Genomic DNA, 16,401 nt, shown 5'->3' with positions numbered 1-16,401 from the left:
AGTGCCAGGATGGACACCTGAGGACAGCAGGCCCCTCAGAGATCCAGGAGCCTGACTGCCTCACTTCACTCCTGATGGGCCATGTCAGAGCCCTGGGAAAGAAGGTTATCATCTTAAAAGTATGAATGAACTCAAAAGACAAAAAGGGGCAAGAACAGGAGCAAGATTGTGTTTTATAATCTAACATAAGCTCCCATTTTATATTTTTTTTTTTAAAGAGAGAGTGAGAGAGAGAGGGGGACAGAGAGAGAGAATTTTAACATTTATTTATTTTTTCTTAGTTCTCGGCGGACACAACATCTTTGTTGGTATGTGGTGCTGAGGATCGAACCCGGGCCGCAGGCATGCCAGGCGAGTGCGCTACCACTTGAGCCACATCCCCAGCCCCCCATTTTATATTTTATTTGTGGTATGGGAATTGAACCCAGGGGTGCTCTACTATTGAACCACACCCTAGCCCTGCTGCTGCTGCTTTTTTTCTTTTTTTTGGTACGGGAGATTGAACCCAGGGGTGCCAAGTCACAGCCCCAGCCCCCTTCAAAATTTTTTCTTATATTAAGACAGGGTCTCACCAAGTTGCTTAGGGCCTCACTATATTGCTGTATATTGCTGATCCTGGCTTCAAACTTGTAATCCTCGTGCCTCAGCCTTCAGAGCTGCTGGGATTACAGTTGTGTACCACTGTGCCTGGCCCAAGCCCTGCTTCTTAACGGCAGAATCTGAAGCACTTCTCTCACATACAAATCTCACTGAGCAGTTCATTCCTGTCTGTAGTCATATGTTCTGCTTTTATCTTGTGTGTTGATTGTAAGACTATTATCAATAGAATGGAATGTTTTAATTTTTATTAGTGGTTACATTTCTCCTGATCCTGCCCTCGGCGCCCGGTCACCTGCCCTCTAGGGAGCTTCTCACCCACCTGTCTGGGCACTGATGCTCAGTGTCCAGCCTCCCCCGACCCTCCCTCACTCCCTGTTTTCATGGAAACTGTGCTGAGAGAGGGAAAAGGTCACACTGTACCCTATGGGAAGTACCTCCAACTGTCCTGCTGAATCTCCACCAAAACGCCTCACCCTGTCCCAGCCTCTGAAGGGATGTCACCCTAAGTGTAACCACAGATGCGCTTCAGCACAGCTGTCTTTAGCACAAGCTAAGGCCTCCCTGGGTCTGGCTGCTCGGTAGGTCAGCCTGAGCAAGGCCAGGCAGCTTCTCCTGCTGTTGGCAATACCTGAAGACTGGCCCTACTGCCTCAGCAGAAACAAGAGCTGCTGTGAAGTGGTCAGTCCTCAGGGTGTGCAGTGGTCCCATAGCACAGGAGCTGTTTTACTGTAGGAGAAGATGGGCCCTTGCTCAGAGGAGCCAGGGCTTGACACTCTGGTGCCTGGGATTTCCCAGATCCCAATGCCCAACGTACTGTGTCCTGCCCTGGATGTCTGTACGTTCTGGGGAGGCCCTAAGCTTGCTAGCACTGGGCCTCCCAAGAATGTGTAGATGCCTGCTAAGGCAGGCAGAGACCCTGCTGCCCAGCTCCTTGATGGGTGCCTGGCACACAGCAGGGGTAATTCACAGGTCCCAAAGACCCACATCAGTGTGACAGTGGCTGCCCTTCGATGGCACCTGCCATGTTGTTGTATACAACTGTACAGGGCACAGTCCTAGAGCAGGCCCTTCAGTCCTCATTCAAAAGGTGAGCAAAAAGAGCAGCTAGAGTCACTAGCCTGAGCAATGTCAAAATCACCGGCAGAAGCTAGGCTGGGGATGTAGCTCAGTGCTAGAATATTTGCCCAATATGCACGAGGCCCTACATCCAATTCCCAGCACTGTAAAAGAAAGAAGACAGCTGGAAGCTGGGGCCAGGCCTGTCCCAGGAAGGTGCAGAGCAGGCCTGGCCACTGACCACAGTGCCAGCATGGTCGTAGACACACAGGAGCAGGAAAGAAGCCACTCACACAGCAGCACCAGGCTCTCCTGCCATACCCCATAGCTGCTCCCCACCCCACTCACTCCTCAGTGCAGCTAAGCTCTGGTCATGAGTAGGCGAGAAGGTTCTTGGTTCCAACCTCCTACACAGAGTTCTGGAACAGAGGACACTCTGTGCCAGCCCCCGATGGGGTATGTTTGGAGAATGAGCCTCCGGAAACAGAAATCTGCTTCTGGGGCTGGCAGCACCTCAAGCAGACCAGGTCCCTCGCCCATCTCTCCCGACACAGGTCTAAGGCTGGCAGGCCATGTGTGAGCACATGTGCATGTGTGTACACATGTGTGCAAGCACAAGACTGTGGCACATGTGTAACACGAGACTGTGGCACGTGTATGAAGGAGCCTACCATCAAATGTGCTGTGTGCCTCTTAACCCTGACTCTGGTCCAGGCTGCTCCTGGCTGCCCTGGCACCTCCCAAACACTAATTCCTGCAATGTGGACACTAGGTACTGGTTTGATGGTGACTGTTAGGACAGGAAAGCAGCCTGCCACTGACCAGCAGGAATCCCTGTAGTTTCATTCACTGGGGTGGCCCCTGTGCCCCAGGCTGGGCTGGGAAGTCAAAGGCCAAGACCAACTTTGTGGCCCTTCCCACTCTCCAGGGGAAAACCTGGGAAGCTAAATAGCATCTGAAAATACAGGGACAAGAGAGATCTGTGGAAGTTGGGGTCACTACCTGGCACCTTCAAGGACTCCTCTGTAGAGGTACATTCATGGGAGGAGCTGCCTGCCCAGAGCTCTGTGGGTTTGTCCTCCTTCCACACTGCCCTGGCTACTATCACAATGTGGCCCTGGGCCGCCTGCCCTGTGGTACTACTGGAAGTCTTCCTGCGTTGAGGTAGCATTCCAGATCGCATCTGCACATCTTCTCTGAACTGTCCATTGTCCAAGGAGGGCCACATCCAGAGGTCTTCCTAGTGAGCCTCTCCACACATGTCAACAGAAATCTACAGTTGTCTCTATGGCCCCAGGACTTGCAGTCAACAGATTCTCAGACCAAAGTTCTCCAACTCCCAGAAACAGGAAGAATTGTACAGTCCTCCCCAGGGAGGACACCTGGGGAAAAGCACCGGGGAAAGAGACAGGAGTCAGGATTCCAAGGTCAGCCAAAACAGGGAGAAAAGCCCTCTCTGGGCATGAGCCATGGCACGCTTCCTACTGCAGGCCCTGCTGCTAGAGGTTCTTGAGCACACTGACCAAAAGGAACTGAGCGCTCATTTCTAGTTTTCATAAGAGATAAAACCACCACTGTTTTAGGCAAAAACATGGCAGGGCCAGTTCAGTGGGTGGCCCAGTGTTTCTCAGAAGTCCTGAGCAAGGCCCACTTGGTCAGGAAGACTGAAAGGTAATAATGTATGATACCATGTTAAGGGCCAGCATGAAAAAACACTTATCCTACAGAACTCAGGGGAATCCTGCTGCCCCCGAGGGAACCGCTTCAAGTTACTTGATGGCAGTTTCAGAAAACTGCTGGTGAACTTGAGAAGCGTGTTCTTTCAGAAGATGCACCTGTCAGAGTCTCTTCCCTAAAGTCTTCAGGCTAGTCTTTCAGCAAGAGGCAGAGGCTGGGGAGACTTCCAGAGCTGCCAGTCTTCTGCAACTACTGACTGGGAGGAATGAGAAAGGCCTCTCTGTGCCCAGGGATGTCTCCTCCAGGAAAGAAGTCAGCCCTGGCCGGGAGCCATGTTCAATGTCAGACTGGAAGTCAACATTTTTGAAGAAAACTTTGCCTTATATCAGAATGATGAACTGCATGGTTTCAACCCACCCTCTGATGACAAATAGACGAGAACTGCTGCTGAGGCAAGACAGAGGGCCTGAAGACAGATGCAGGAGAAAGGAGAGGGAAGGAGACTTGTGAGGCCCTAAAAGCCCATGATTGACTGACTTCATAGACTGGTATTTTCCTCTGGGCCTTGTCACTCCCATATTCTTGAAAAATCTACAAACCTTATAAAGCTTATAAAAGCTGCCTATTATATACTTATAAAAGCTGCCTATTTTGATTAAAGTTTAAGTACGCTGTTGGTCTACAAAATTATATGTTCAAAGGGATATGCATTTTAAGAAAACTATAATGTGGGCACATTCCACCATCTAGATGGGGGGACTATGTCATACTCAAGACCCTGAGAGCATGTGACACTGTAGCATTTGGGATCCAGAAGCAGGAATGCCATGCCATTCCTCAAAGCTCCCTGTAAAAGAGGAGCCCAAGACCCTGAAAGCAGATCTCCCTCTCTCACATCCATACTCCCTCTTGCTAAGTGCATACACTGTCCCACTGCTTTCTTTCACTGAACTCTAATGTGCCCAAAATTATTTTCTGTAAGAAGTCAAGAGCCCACCCAGGCCAAATTAGGTCCCTCTCTCCCCTTTCGGGAACCTCCTTGGATGCTCCTCCAGTGACACAGAAAATCCACTGATAAGTTACCAAGAATGTTCAGAACCCAAGAGAGCAAAGATTAAGGAAAACAGGAACCTGGAGAAAGGGAGGGACCAGAGTGTGGCCTCTGAGGGCCTGGACCAGCAGCTGACCTTGAGCTGTGTTTACAGACTGCAAGAAAGCAGGGGAAAAAGAAATCCACAGAGGAACCCGTAGAAGCCAGACCCCAGAGGGTCTATCGTGGGCTGGAAGGAGAGCCACATCCCACCTTTAAGACTCCTGAAAGTCAGGTAGGTGAACACGGTGACGGCTGAAGCTCAGTCAGGCAGGACCTGCCATGGGACGAACATAGCCTGGCACAAAGGCCAAAAAAGGAAAGTGAACTGTCCCCAAAATGACAGGACAGTACAAAGTAAGATAGCAAAAATAAATTCAAGGGGCTGGGGTTGTGGCTCAGTGGTAAAGCACTTGCCTGGCATGTGTGAGACCCTGGGTTTGATTCTCAGCACCACAAATAAATAAACAAATAATCCACTGACAACTACCTACCTAAATAAATTCAAGCACAGTATTACAATCATAATAAATATAAATGGAGCAGTGGTCTAGTAAAGACAGAGGCTGTCAGGCGAGACCTTCAAAGATCCAGATGCATGGGGGCAGGAAAGATGGTGGAATCATTTACCCAGGTACATGTATGACTGCACATGGGGTATGATGCTACATCGTGTACAGCCAGAGAAATGAAAAGTTGTGCTGCAATTGTGTACAATGAATCAAAATGCATTCTGCTGTCTTACATACCTAATTAAAATAAATAAAATGACTAATAAAAAAGAGAGAAAAGATCCAGATGCAGTCATGTGCCGCACAACACCCAGAACAGCAGTCCCACAGGACTGAGTGACTCTGTAGCCATCCACCCCATCAAGGCTCACTCTTTTTCCTTTCTTTTTTAAAAATGTTATTGCATTTTTTATACCTTTATCTAATTAATTTTTTTATGTGGTGCCGAGGATCAAACCTCATGTACTAGTCAAGTGCTCTACCACTGAGCCACAACCCTGCCCCTAGGTTCACTCTTAATGCCCACACAACAAGGTCACTTCATGGAAAACTTCTCAGAACGTCCCCCTCCTTAAATGATGCAAGACTTTGTGTTCTTAGAGGAGACACATCTAAAATGTAGGGCATGAACTGGGCATGGTGGTGCATACCTGTAATCCCAGCTGCTCAGGAGTTTGAGACAGGAGGATCACAAGTTCAAAGCCAGGCTCAGCAATTTAGCAAGGCCCTTGGCAACTTAATGAGATCCTGTCTCAACATAAAAAAACAAAAGGGATTGGGATGTGGCTCACTGGCAGAGTGCCCCTGGGTTCTATCCCCACCAAAATTAAACAAACAGTGGTGCTCAGGTCATAGTGCAGTGGTAGATAATTTGCCTAGCATACGTAAGGCACTATGTTTGATTCTCAACATTGCATATAAATAAATAAAATAAAGATTCATTGACAACTAAAAACAAAACAAATAAAATTTTAAAAATAATAACACATAAAGGCATGAAATTCAGAAAGCCAGAAATGGAACTGCTGTGTGGCTCCCTCAGTGCTGACAGAAGGCTTCAGCAACACAGTGGATGGGCGCCTCTAGACCTGGTGCACAGCTTCACAGCACAGAAGGCAACGTGGACAGAGGCGGCGGCATGGGAGAGTTAACATGTGCTGTTGCAGGTAGACAACACACTCAGCCAGGCTTTCTCTGGAAGGCATGCAGAATACTGCATCAGAGGCAGGAAATATTGACTCCTTCAACTGCCCATGGGAAATTTCTAAAACTGTGCAACTGACCACACCCCAAAGCATGAAGCAAGCTCTCAACAAATGTCAAAGGGCTGAAGCCACCCCTCAGCCAGGCTCCCCACCCAAGTGCTTGAGCAGTCTCGGGGACAAAGAATGAACCAGGCAAGAGGGCAGACAGGACAGACAAAACACCTCCCAATACATGGACTGATAACAATGAGAGGACCAGGGCCCTAAATAAGAAACCTGCTGTCATGAGAATATTGCCAAATGGAAAAGGAAGACAAGCAGTACCAGGCAAGAAACAGCAGCAGTCTCGGGTGAACCAAGCAGCTTTGGTTCCAACAAAGGCATAAAGCAGCTGGGCACAGTGGCACATGCCTGTAATCCCAGTGGCTTGGGAGGCTGAGGCAGGAGGATCATGAGTTCAAAGCCAGCCTCAGAAAAGCAAGGCCCTAAGCAACTCAGTGAGACCCTGTCTCTAAATAAAACACAAGATAGGGCTGGGGATGTGGCTCAGTGGTTGAGTGCCCCTGAGTTCAATTCCTGGTACCCCAGCCCGCCCTGCCCAAAAAAGGCATAAAGCAGCTCTCAGATCTGAGGAGCCCTGAGAGTTGATGGAACACCCTATCTGCAGGAACCACCTCCCACTGAAGGGCAGCTGCCAGCTCAGAGGAAGGTTACCTTCCCTTCCATCCTAAATAAACCTGTAGGTATTGCATCCTCCAAAATCCAAAATCCACATGCTAGAACCTAAACCCAACATGATAGTGTGCAAAGGTGGGCCCTGGTTAAGTCCCAAGGACTCCACTGTCCACCTATTCTGCCACCTGAGGACATGGAAGGCAGCACGGAGGACAGGGCCAATACTGTGGACTTCTAGCCCCCAGACTGTGAGAGACACCTACTGTACTCCTGTCACTGGGGCTGAAGTCTTTGTTCCAGAAACAGGGATGGACCTATACTCCTTCCTACCTGTCTTTCCGCAAGGGCCATCTTCCTGGTTTCCCATTCCTGCTCTCCTGCCTTTCACAGCACCCCTGCTCACTTCATGGGTGGACAGGCTCTCACCCTGAGGACTCTCCTGTGACTTTTGACGTTCATCTCCTTGAACAGTCCATCTCTGGGAAGTGGGCCAGTCTGTCCTGTTGGAAGCTTGATTTCATATCTCTGAGATGTGGTGTGTCTGGTCCTTGCAGTGTGGCTACACCATCTCTTGGGCCCACTGGTTAAGACCTCTATTTCTTTCTGGGATGATTGGATGATTGCAGAACCCAGTACAGAGAGAAAAGCCTGGCTGCCAGGGTTCTGGGCACAGGATTCCACTCCTCAACTGGACCAGAGACCACTACCAATACCTCCCTTTTCCCTGGAACCTGTCTCTAGAGAAAAAATTCACATGGGGGACAGCTGTCAACACAAGGATGCCAGGGAGAGGATTCAGGCTTCCAATCACTGACAGCCTTTGACCAACCCTGTCTTCTAGCCTCCATTTTGGGGAACAAAAACCACTGATCTGGAGCCCTGGATGGTGCCCTGAGTTGTGCCAGCTGGCTCTTGTCCTTCCCCTGCAGGATTCTACCTCCTGGGCATCTGGCCTCCAGAGACCTGATGCTGTCCCATCGATATCCAACCCCATCATCTTTTATAAAATGCCTGCAGCCATGGCTGGCCCTGGCCCAGGCCTCTTCTGGCTGCAGCAACCCACCACACTCTACCACAATCTCAGCACTCACTTGTGTTTGCACTGCCTCTGTCTGGCAGCCTGAGCATATACAGGGGCTACAAGTTCCAGTGAGAGCACAGACTTGTCCCCTCAAAGCCAGCAAAGTGAGGCATCTGGGCATAGGGTACAGCAGAGCCCAGCCTAGGCCCAGGTCCACAGCCATGTCTCCCACTCTCATGTACACCAGAGAATTTTGGTGGCAGGTACCTCTGTCTCTCATAGACAGCTGGCTGGACCACTGCCCTCTCTCCAGACATGCTCTACAGAGGACCATCTCCTCAGGGGGAACCTAGGGGCTGGATGAGGACCCCGGTGCTGGGCTACAGGTGGGAAGACCACATGACAACCCAGACAGTGAGTGCTGAGCCCAGGCCTGTGCGGCAGGGCCTCGGGAGCTGAAAGAAGAGCCACTGATGCCTGGGTTACTCTTGGGCATATTTCTCACAAATCTAATCCCAAGTATTAGAAGTTCAAAGAGAAAAGTAAGAAACAACAATACTCTAGCAATCATGTTTCCTAATAACAATGTTTTTTTACTTCCTTTTTTAATATACCTTTGTTTTATTTATTTATTTTTATGTGTTGCTGAGGATCAAACCCAGTGCTTACACATGCTAGGCCAGTACCCTACTACTGAGCTATAACCCCAGCCCCTTTATTTACTTTTCATTTAAGATGTGAACTATATATCCAACCCAGGAAGTTCTTCATGAAGCTCAGCATTTCAAAAACCAGTCACTTCTGATTTGAAGCTTAAAAGCTTTTTAGTGAACTATCAATATCATCAAGTTCATGTTCAAATCCTGTTTTGGTTAGAGTACTCCTTCATTCCATGAAATATTATAACAGAAAAATCTAAATCACTGAGTTTTCAATTGAATCTGGAATCAGCACACAACAGAAGCAGCTGCTTCTCCACATGAAATGAAAAGAAGGTACATGAACACACGTACTGCATGCCTCCGTTGTGCTGAGAGGATTCTAAGGGAAGAAGCCCAGAGAAGGGAAAGCAAAATATCTCATCCAAATGACGGAGAGAAGAGACAAAACATACAGATGCTTTGGGCCAGAGCAGCCCAACCATAAGTCTATCTAGGACTTATGCTCAGGTGTGGCCTTACAAATGTGTCTGTGATCTAGCTCAAGAGCAGTTTGGTCACCAGGAATGTCCACTAGCCAAGGCAGCAATCACTTCTATCTTGCCTTAAGAGAACATGCAGCTTCCTTCTACACTGCCCAGGACTGTATCCTCCTCCAGTGCTGCGCCCCTCCCCTGACTCAGGCAATGGCAAGGCCCTACTGAGGTGGATGGAGCAAGGCGTCCATCCTCTGGAGGAGCGCAGTATGTTTCTGGGAATGGGCTGATTTGTTTTTGTATTCCTTTAATAAGTATGGTTTGGATTTCTCATATGACCATTAAGTATAAAGGAAAAATCATGACTTTCCCAATTAATGTAACTACTTCTAAAGCACAGATCTGTTTGCTCTAAATGCAATGATTCAGCTGTGGAGTGTAAATTGTTAATGTCTAAAGAAAAACTCCCTGTATTCCTGTCAAGGAAGTTTTTGAGAAATTAAATTAAAATCTAGAGAAGAAAAATTAATGTTAAGAAGATAGATTAGTGCTTAGTACTGGGCAACTTGTTCTTGTTCCTGTGCACAATGGTTTGTGCTCTTACTTTTGTTTGATTAAAAGTAATAACAAGTCAACCCCTTGCCGTAACCATGGCACCGGTTCCAGTCAGTAAGTCAAGAAAGAATAGTCAAGGTATAGGCCAATAGTTTGGGACATTTGTAACTATTATTAAAAGTTAACTAAGCAGAAACTGCTGAAAGCAAAACGCGAACTGAAAGTACAAATGCTTGCTTATGCATAAGCCAAGATACATTCTTCTATTCTAACTGTAGCTACGTAATATTTTGTTTTGTTTGAATAATGATTCCTGTTTTGTAACCACAAAGTACTGTAAACCTGCCAAAATTAAAAGTATATATGATCAACTTCACAAGTAAAGATTGGGATCAACACCTTCACTTTGGTGTCTGTGTTGTTTCTCCACCCCCTCTTTCACCGACTCCTCACCATCCGTTCGTCTCCTGAGACCCCCTGTTGGAGCTGGTCTCCGACACTCCAGGAGGCGAGATCCTTTCCCACAGGTCTTCCCACTGCCTTGGAACCTGGTCTTGGTGGGCACCACAGGCCCCACGCAACTACACTGGACTAGTACTCTTACCAGCTCATCCCTCACATTCAGCCCAACCCAGCTCTGCTGCCTCCCACAGCCCCCTCAGCTGGCTGTCCCAGCATACCCACCACCACAGGGAGAGATCCCAACATGGTTACAGGACTATCCATCATTCTTGATCTGTTATCTGTCCTAAATGCCACAGCATTTGGAAAGCTAACTCAATTCTCAGGATCATTTTTTCTTACCTTCATTCTTTTTCAATAATAAAAAACAGGCAGGAGTGAAGTCGGCACAATAACTCTCAGCTGCTTCTAGTAGTTCCTGTCCACCTTAACCTTCAGTGGCAGATTCACCTTTCAAAGTTCAACTTGATTTTTTTTCCTTTTTTTGAGGGGCTGGAGCTTGAACCCAATGCCTCAGGCATACTAGGCCAGTGTTCTACCACTGAGTTGCATCCCCAGCCCTTAAAAGTTCAACTTCAGGCTGGGGTTGTAGCTCAGTGGTTGAGCACTTGCCTCGCATGTGTGAAGCACTGGGTTCGATCCTTAGCACCACATAAATAGATAGATAGATAGATAGATAGATAGATAGATAGATAGATAGATAGATAGATAAAGTTCAACTTCATTACAGAGATCCTTGTGGAAATGTAATGGCTGCCCTTGTTGCTACTCTAAGACAATTCTATGCAGATTCTGGTTTGTCAGATTCTGGTCCCAAATCAATTGTCCTAGTGCCTGATACAACAGGGTGAGCACAGGCCTGGGGTGAACGTGCATCATTAGCACTGCCCCATGGCACCAGTCATGGGGTCAAGGAGCCATCCCTACCTACTTCAACAGCTAAGGGTTGCTGTGGGTGCCAGTAGAGCTAAGCAAAGCCCTGTGGCTGGCGATTATCAGCTAAGTGCACTCATACCCATAACATCTGAGCACAAGGCCCAAAACTCAAGGAAGGACCAGGAGCTCACCCTACCAGTAAAACCTGCCCATCCTATGGTGTTGCCTTGGCTCAACCTCTCCCAGAGTCCTTCCCTGGAATGCACACAGACTTGTCACCTGTGAACTTTCACTGAATCCTGATTTTTGGTGACAATGCCACCAAGGCTGATGGCGCCATGTGAGCAGCCCAGAAAACCTGCCAGGTAGCTGTGGCCCAGGAGCTCTACAGAGTACCCCAGACAACACAAGAGCCATCAGACAGCTCCACTGTCATGGGCAAAGTACTGGGAAGGCAGACTCCACGGTGCACTGCCAGGAGTCCTTCAGATATTGGAACAAATGGGTTTAACTGGTTCCTTTTGGATGGTGCAATAACTGACAGTATTCAACTGTTTGTACAGTTTGCTAGTAGAATAATTTCAAAATTTGTAGCTTTAAGTGCAGTAATCATAAACGTATGAGTCTGCAGTGCAGGATGAACTCACTCCCCTGCAGAGGCTCTGGGAAGCAACTACTGCTGCTCCCACTGCCACAAGTGCCCAAAGGCCACCGGCTTCACTTTCTGGCATAATTAAAAAGGGCGGTATTTCAGGCAAGTTGTAAAGACCAGTCATGGCTTCAATAGTCAGCTCTGGGAAGCTGTGCTGCAGTAAGAACCATGTTAATGGCCCCCAAAGCAGGAGCAGTGACACTGGTGATTCAGTTGAGCCAAACAGAAGTTGTAAAATGCTACCTTTAAGTGAAAAGGTCAAAGTTCACAACATGAGGAAAGAGAGAAAGTTTGCTAACAGCTATAGTACAAACAAATTTACCCAAGGAATTGTGGTGAAGGAAAAAGAAATTCATGCTGGATTTGCTGGTGCACCTCAAACTATAAAGGCATGGCCACAGTAAATGACACAAGCTAGTTAGTTAGAGGGACAATACTAGACTGTGTATGTAGGTATAAGAGAAAACATAGCATATAGATAAGGTGTGGTGCTATCTGCATTTTCAGCATCCCTGGGGGACTTGGACACTATCCTCATGGAACAAGGGGATAACTGTAAGCTATAATTTCATCACCTATGGATTCAAATCTCTTACCAGTTCTATAACATTCTGAAGCTGACAGATCTTCAAATATTACCTCTTTTCCATTCTAATTTTCCTTCTGGGGCTGAAATCAAATGTATCTTAAAGTTGTACATCCAATCTTCCTCATTTCAACCAACTTCACTGTCATTTTCCCATCTTATCAACCATCTTTGCTGTGTTCTTGACAAATGTCTTCTAGTTAGTTCACAAAGTCTCTCAACCATGAGCACCTAGACACTAAGCCTAGACACTTTGTTTTCTGCAGTGCTGGGTGGAACCAGGGCCTTACGTGTACTAAGCCTCGTGTTCTACCACTGAGTATACCCCAGCCTTATTGGTGGGAAGTTTTTATAAGTTTCAACTATTGTTTGTCGGGAGCTGCCCTGGATGCAAACACCCTTAAGTCCTGAAATATCAGCTTCTGACCAATTGTTGCCTTCAGTCTGGCATGGCAGTGCACGCAGCAGTAACTTGGGCATTGCCCAGCTATGATAATGAGGCATGGCTCCAGGTGTAGGTGTCACCAGCAGGGGTTGAGTTACACTCACCTGTTCCTTTGAAATCCTACCCCTTGCCTCATTTGAATGGCTTCTCCCCAATAAAAGGGTTCGGCACGTGCTCCTCGATCTCTTTCCATGGACCCCTAAGCACGTGCTCCTCACTCTCTTTCCATGGACCCCTAAGGTCAAAGTAGCCGTCAAAGAAAAGGTATTTCTCTGCCTCTGTGTGATTATTTTGTGCAGCCCAGATCACCCGGAGTGACCTTGAGTGTTTAGTCATGGGACGCAACAACTGTTTGTTTCTAGAGGTTCTCCGAGATCATCTCAAACCCTCTTGATCACTCTTGTTAACACCTTGTCTTCTGTTTACCTTTGTGGTTTTTACATCTCTTGAACCTCCCATGTTTGTGACTTTGTGTGTGGGGGGTGGTAGGGGGTGGTACTGGGGATTGAACCTAGGAGCACTCTTCCACTGAGCCACATTCCCAGTCCCAGCACATCTCACTAAGTTGCTTTAGGACCTCACTAAGTTGCTGAGGCTGGCCTCCAACTTGTAACCCTCCTGCCTCAGCCTCCCTAGCCACCGGGAACACAGGCTTGTGCCACTCCACCACACCCAGCTGGATGCTGGAGAATTCTGATGGTTCTGCAGCGGTGGAACCCATCATCTGCTTCCCTCAGTGCCAGCACATGATCTGGCTTCCTCAGATATGCTAAGTGAACTGCCACTCTCCTGTCTGCATTCTAGCTTCCAGAACTCCATCACTCTTGTCTCTTCTCCCACTTTGACCATCCCATGTGAAGTTTTAAAATATCAGTTTAGCATTCATTTAGCAGTTTTGGGGAGAGAAAGCATTTGCCTGTGTCCAGTCAGAAACCCTTAGGTGGAGCCAATGTGCTTTCTTTAAAAATTACCCACAGCAGGGCTGGGGATATGGCTCAAGAGGCAGCGCACTCACCTGGCATGCACGGGGCGCTGGGTTCGATCCTCAGCACCACATAAAAATAAAATAAAGATGTTGTATTCACCAAAAACTGAAAAATAAATATTAAAAAATTCTCTCTCTCTCTCTTTAAAAAATAAAAATACCCTTATTAAAAAAAAATTCCCACAGCATTTAAAACTGATTTGGAGTTTTGACTCTATAGACATATTTTGCATTATTAAAATTTCATTTCTGGGGCTGGGGATGTGGCTCAAGTGGCAGCATGCTTGCCTGGCATGCATGAGGTACTGGGTTCTAGTTAGTTCTTCTAGTTAGTTCACAAAGTCTCTCAACCATGAGCACCTGGACATTAATTAGGCCTATTGGTGGGACTTTGTTTTCTGCAGTGCTAGGTGGAACCCAGGGCCTTACGTGTACTAAGGCTCGTGTTCTACCACTGAGTATACCCCAGCCTTATTGGTGGGAAAATAAAAATAAAATTAAAAATAAAGGGGGCGGGGCCGGGGGAAAAAATAAATAAATAAAATAAAGATATTGTGTTCACCTAAAGCTAAAAAAAAATTTTTTCATTTCTACCACATACATTATTTCAATACACAAAAGAAGTTCTCAGTTCATCATCTACTAATATTTGTCAAGCTGCAAACACAGTTGTACTGTGGATACCTCCCCAGCAAACAATTCCTGGTAGAACATCTCTTGGTTTCTGATAGTTTACAAGTTCATAAATCACATGATTTTTCCAATATGCATTTCTGGTAATAGTCATAGGGCAAATTTTGTATTTAGCTCGAAAAATCAAATCAATGATTTAAAAAATAGCAGGCAGGAGGAAAGCCTCAAGCTTTATATTCCAGGTACAACCAAAAAGGTCACAATCACAAATGAATGCACACAGAGGCAGCCAGTGCTGTCCTGCCAGTGCAGGAAGAGCAGCAGCCAGTGCCGTGCTGCCTGCCTGGCCACCAGAAGGCCCTGACACAAAGCCTGCTTCTTCTTTGAGGTGCTTCACCACCGTTTGGTTGCACTTTAGGACACCTGACTGGATTGATATATGATATATTGATATATGATTACTAACTTCCCCCACTTAAGATGAAGAAGACAGCATTTCATGCAGAATGTCTGACAACCTACGTTGAGCAAGAAACACATGAACACTCACTCTGTTTGAGAATATATTATAAGTGCTGCGTGTGAAAACTGCAACTCTTTGCCAAAAGGCAGCATCAGAGGGTCTCTACGATCAAGATCTGCCAAACAGAGCCAAGCTGGAAGGGCCGCCAGAGACTGCTGCTCTCTCAAGACCACTGCCCTTCTCAGGCACCCACAGAGCACCACTCCGCCCTGATTGGTAGGACAGGCTGGGTGGCCGGTGTGGAGACGAGCACTCCTCAAAATGCTGTTGCAACCAGCCACCTTTTTGCTTCAGACATCAACAATTTCCATGTGGCTGGCTGTTTCCATCAAGCCTGAGGAAATGGGCAGAAACACTGGGGTGCCCTAACTCTTCATCTGTACTGACTTGCTGTTTGTCTTTCTCATATTTTTTATGTTATGTTTCATTTAGAAACAGGGTCTCACTGAGTTGCTTAGGGCCTTGCTAAGTTGCTCAGGCTGGCTTTGAACTTGCGATCCTCCTGCCTCAGCCTCCTGACTCACTGCACCACAGTACCCAGCTCGTCTTTAAGAGAGGTTACTGAGTATCAGATGGAGACAGGGGCTCTGATGACTCCTTCCTAACCCAGCAGGGAAGCCAGTTCCCAGACCAAGATGCCTGTGTGTGGGCACCCCTCTGGGAGCAGCTTTTCAAACATGACCCAAAGGGTCAGTCTCCATCACAGGGTCACAGGCACAAAACTACACAGGCTGCTGAGCCTTAAGCACAGTATCTGGCCTTATGGAGGAACCACAGCTACTCCTTCCCTTGCCTTGGCTTACGTCCCTTATGAGCTCATCCTGGGTGAAATATTGTTAAGTGGGAAATGCACTGAGTGCATCTGAAAGCACATCTGCCTGGACACTATCTGAGGTCACTGGCAAGTCCAAGTCTGCTGAGGAAGACCACTAGGACCTGGTCCCCTGCTGCTTTGACTCAGGCTTCACAGGGCTCTTCCAAAAGTAGAGTCCAAGATTCAGGAGGCTGAGACAAAAGGATTCCAGGTTTGAGACCAGCCTCAGCAATTCAGCGAGGCCCTAAGCAATTTGGCAAGACCCTATCTTGAAATAAAATATAAAAAGGCAGGGGGATGTAGCTCAGTAGTTAAGCACCTCTGGGATCAACTCCCAGTACCAAAAAGAAAAAAGCAGAGCCCAAGATGAGAGCCAAGGTTCTGGGTTTGTGCTTGGGAGGTGAACCAGAGAAAAGCTGACTTGGGGTTCACCCCAGATCCTGCCACAGATAGATCCTACAGGGACCCAAGGCATACAGGCATCAAGCATGTGTCCTCAGGCAGGGAAACAGGTGCACTGAGCACAGTCATATCCTGCTGGCAACCCCACAGGCACACATCACATGGTCACCACCGCAGCCTTCAGGGAGGATGGCACAAGCCTCCTCACTGTTGGTTCACAGCATCTGTACACCTAACCCCAAAGGCACAGAACACCCTCAGAGTCACCCTGCCTACAAAACTTGCAGGACAGGGCTGTACCGTCTGAAGCTGCTAAATTTGTGGTAACTTATTATGGAAGCAATAGAAAACTGACACAATGGGCTGGGGCTGTAGCTCAGTGGTAGGTAGAGTGCCTGCCTAGCACGCATGAGGCACTGGGTTCGATCCTCAGCACCATATAAAAATAAAATAAAGATATCGTGTCCACCTAAAAAAATATTAAAAAAAAAAAAAGA

At 47.4% G+C, this 16,401-nt stretch overlaps 1 protein-coding gene across 5 annotated transcripts in view; it reads right to left on the bottom strand.

Moving 5' to 3' along the window:
• Positions 1-16,401, bottom strand: part of Arhgap39 (Rho GTPase activating protein 39) — an 82,355-nt gene that overhangs the window by 51,902 nt on the left and 14,052 nt on the right. The gene's annotated exons all lie outside the window — the stretch shown is intronic.

This window comes from Ictidomys tridecemlineatus, chromosome 7, assembly GCF_052094955.1.
Source record: "Ictidomys tridecemlineatus isolate mIctTri1 chromosome 7, mIctTri1.hap1, whole genome shotgun sequence".
In the NCBI taxonomy this organism is placed as follows: domain Eukaryota; kingdom Metazoa; phylum Chordata; class Mammalia; order Rodentia; family Sciuridae; genus Ictidomys; species Ictidomys tridecemlineatus.
Note: the sequence above shows the minus strand (reverse complement) of the source record. Positions and strands in the feature narration are given on the sequence as shown.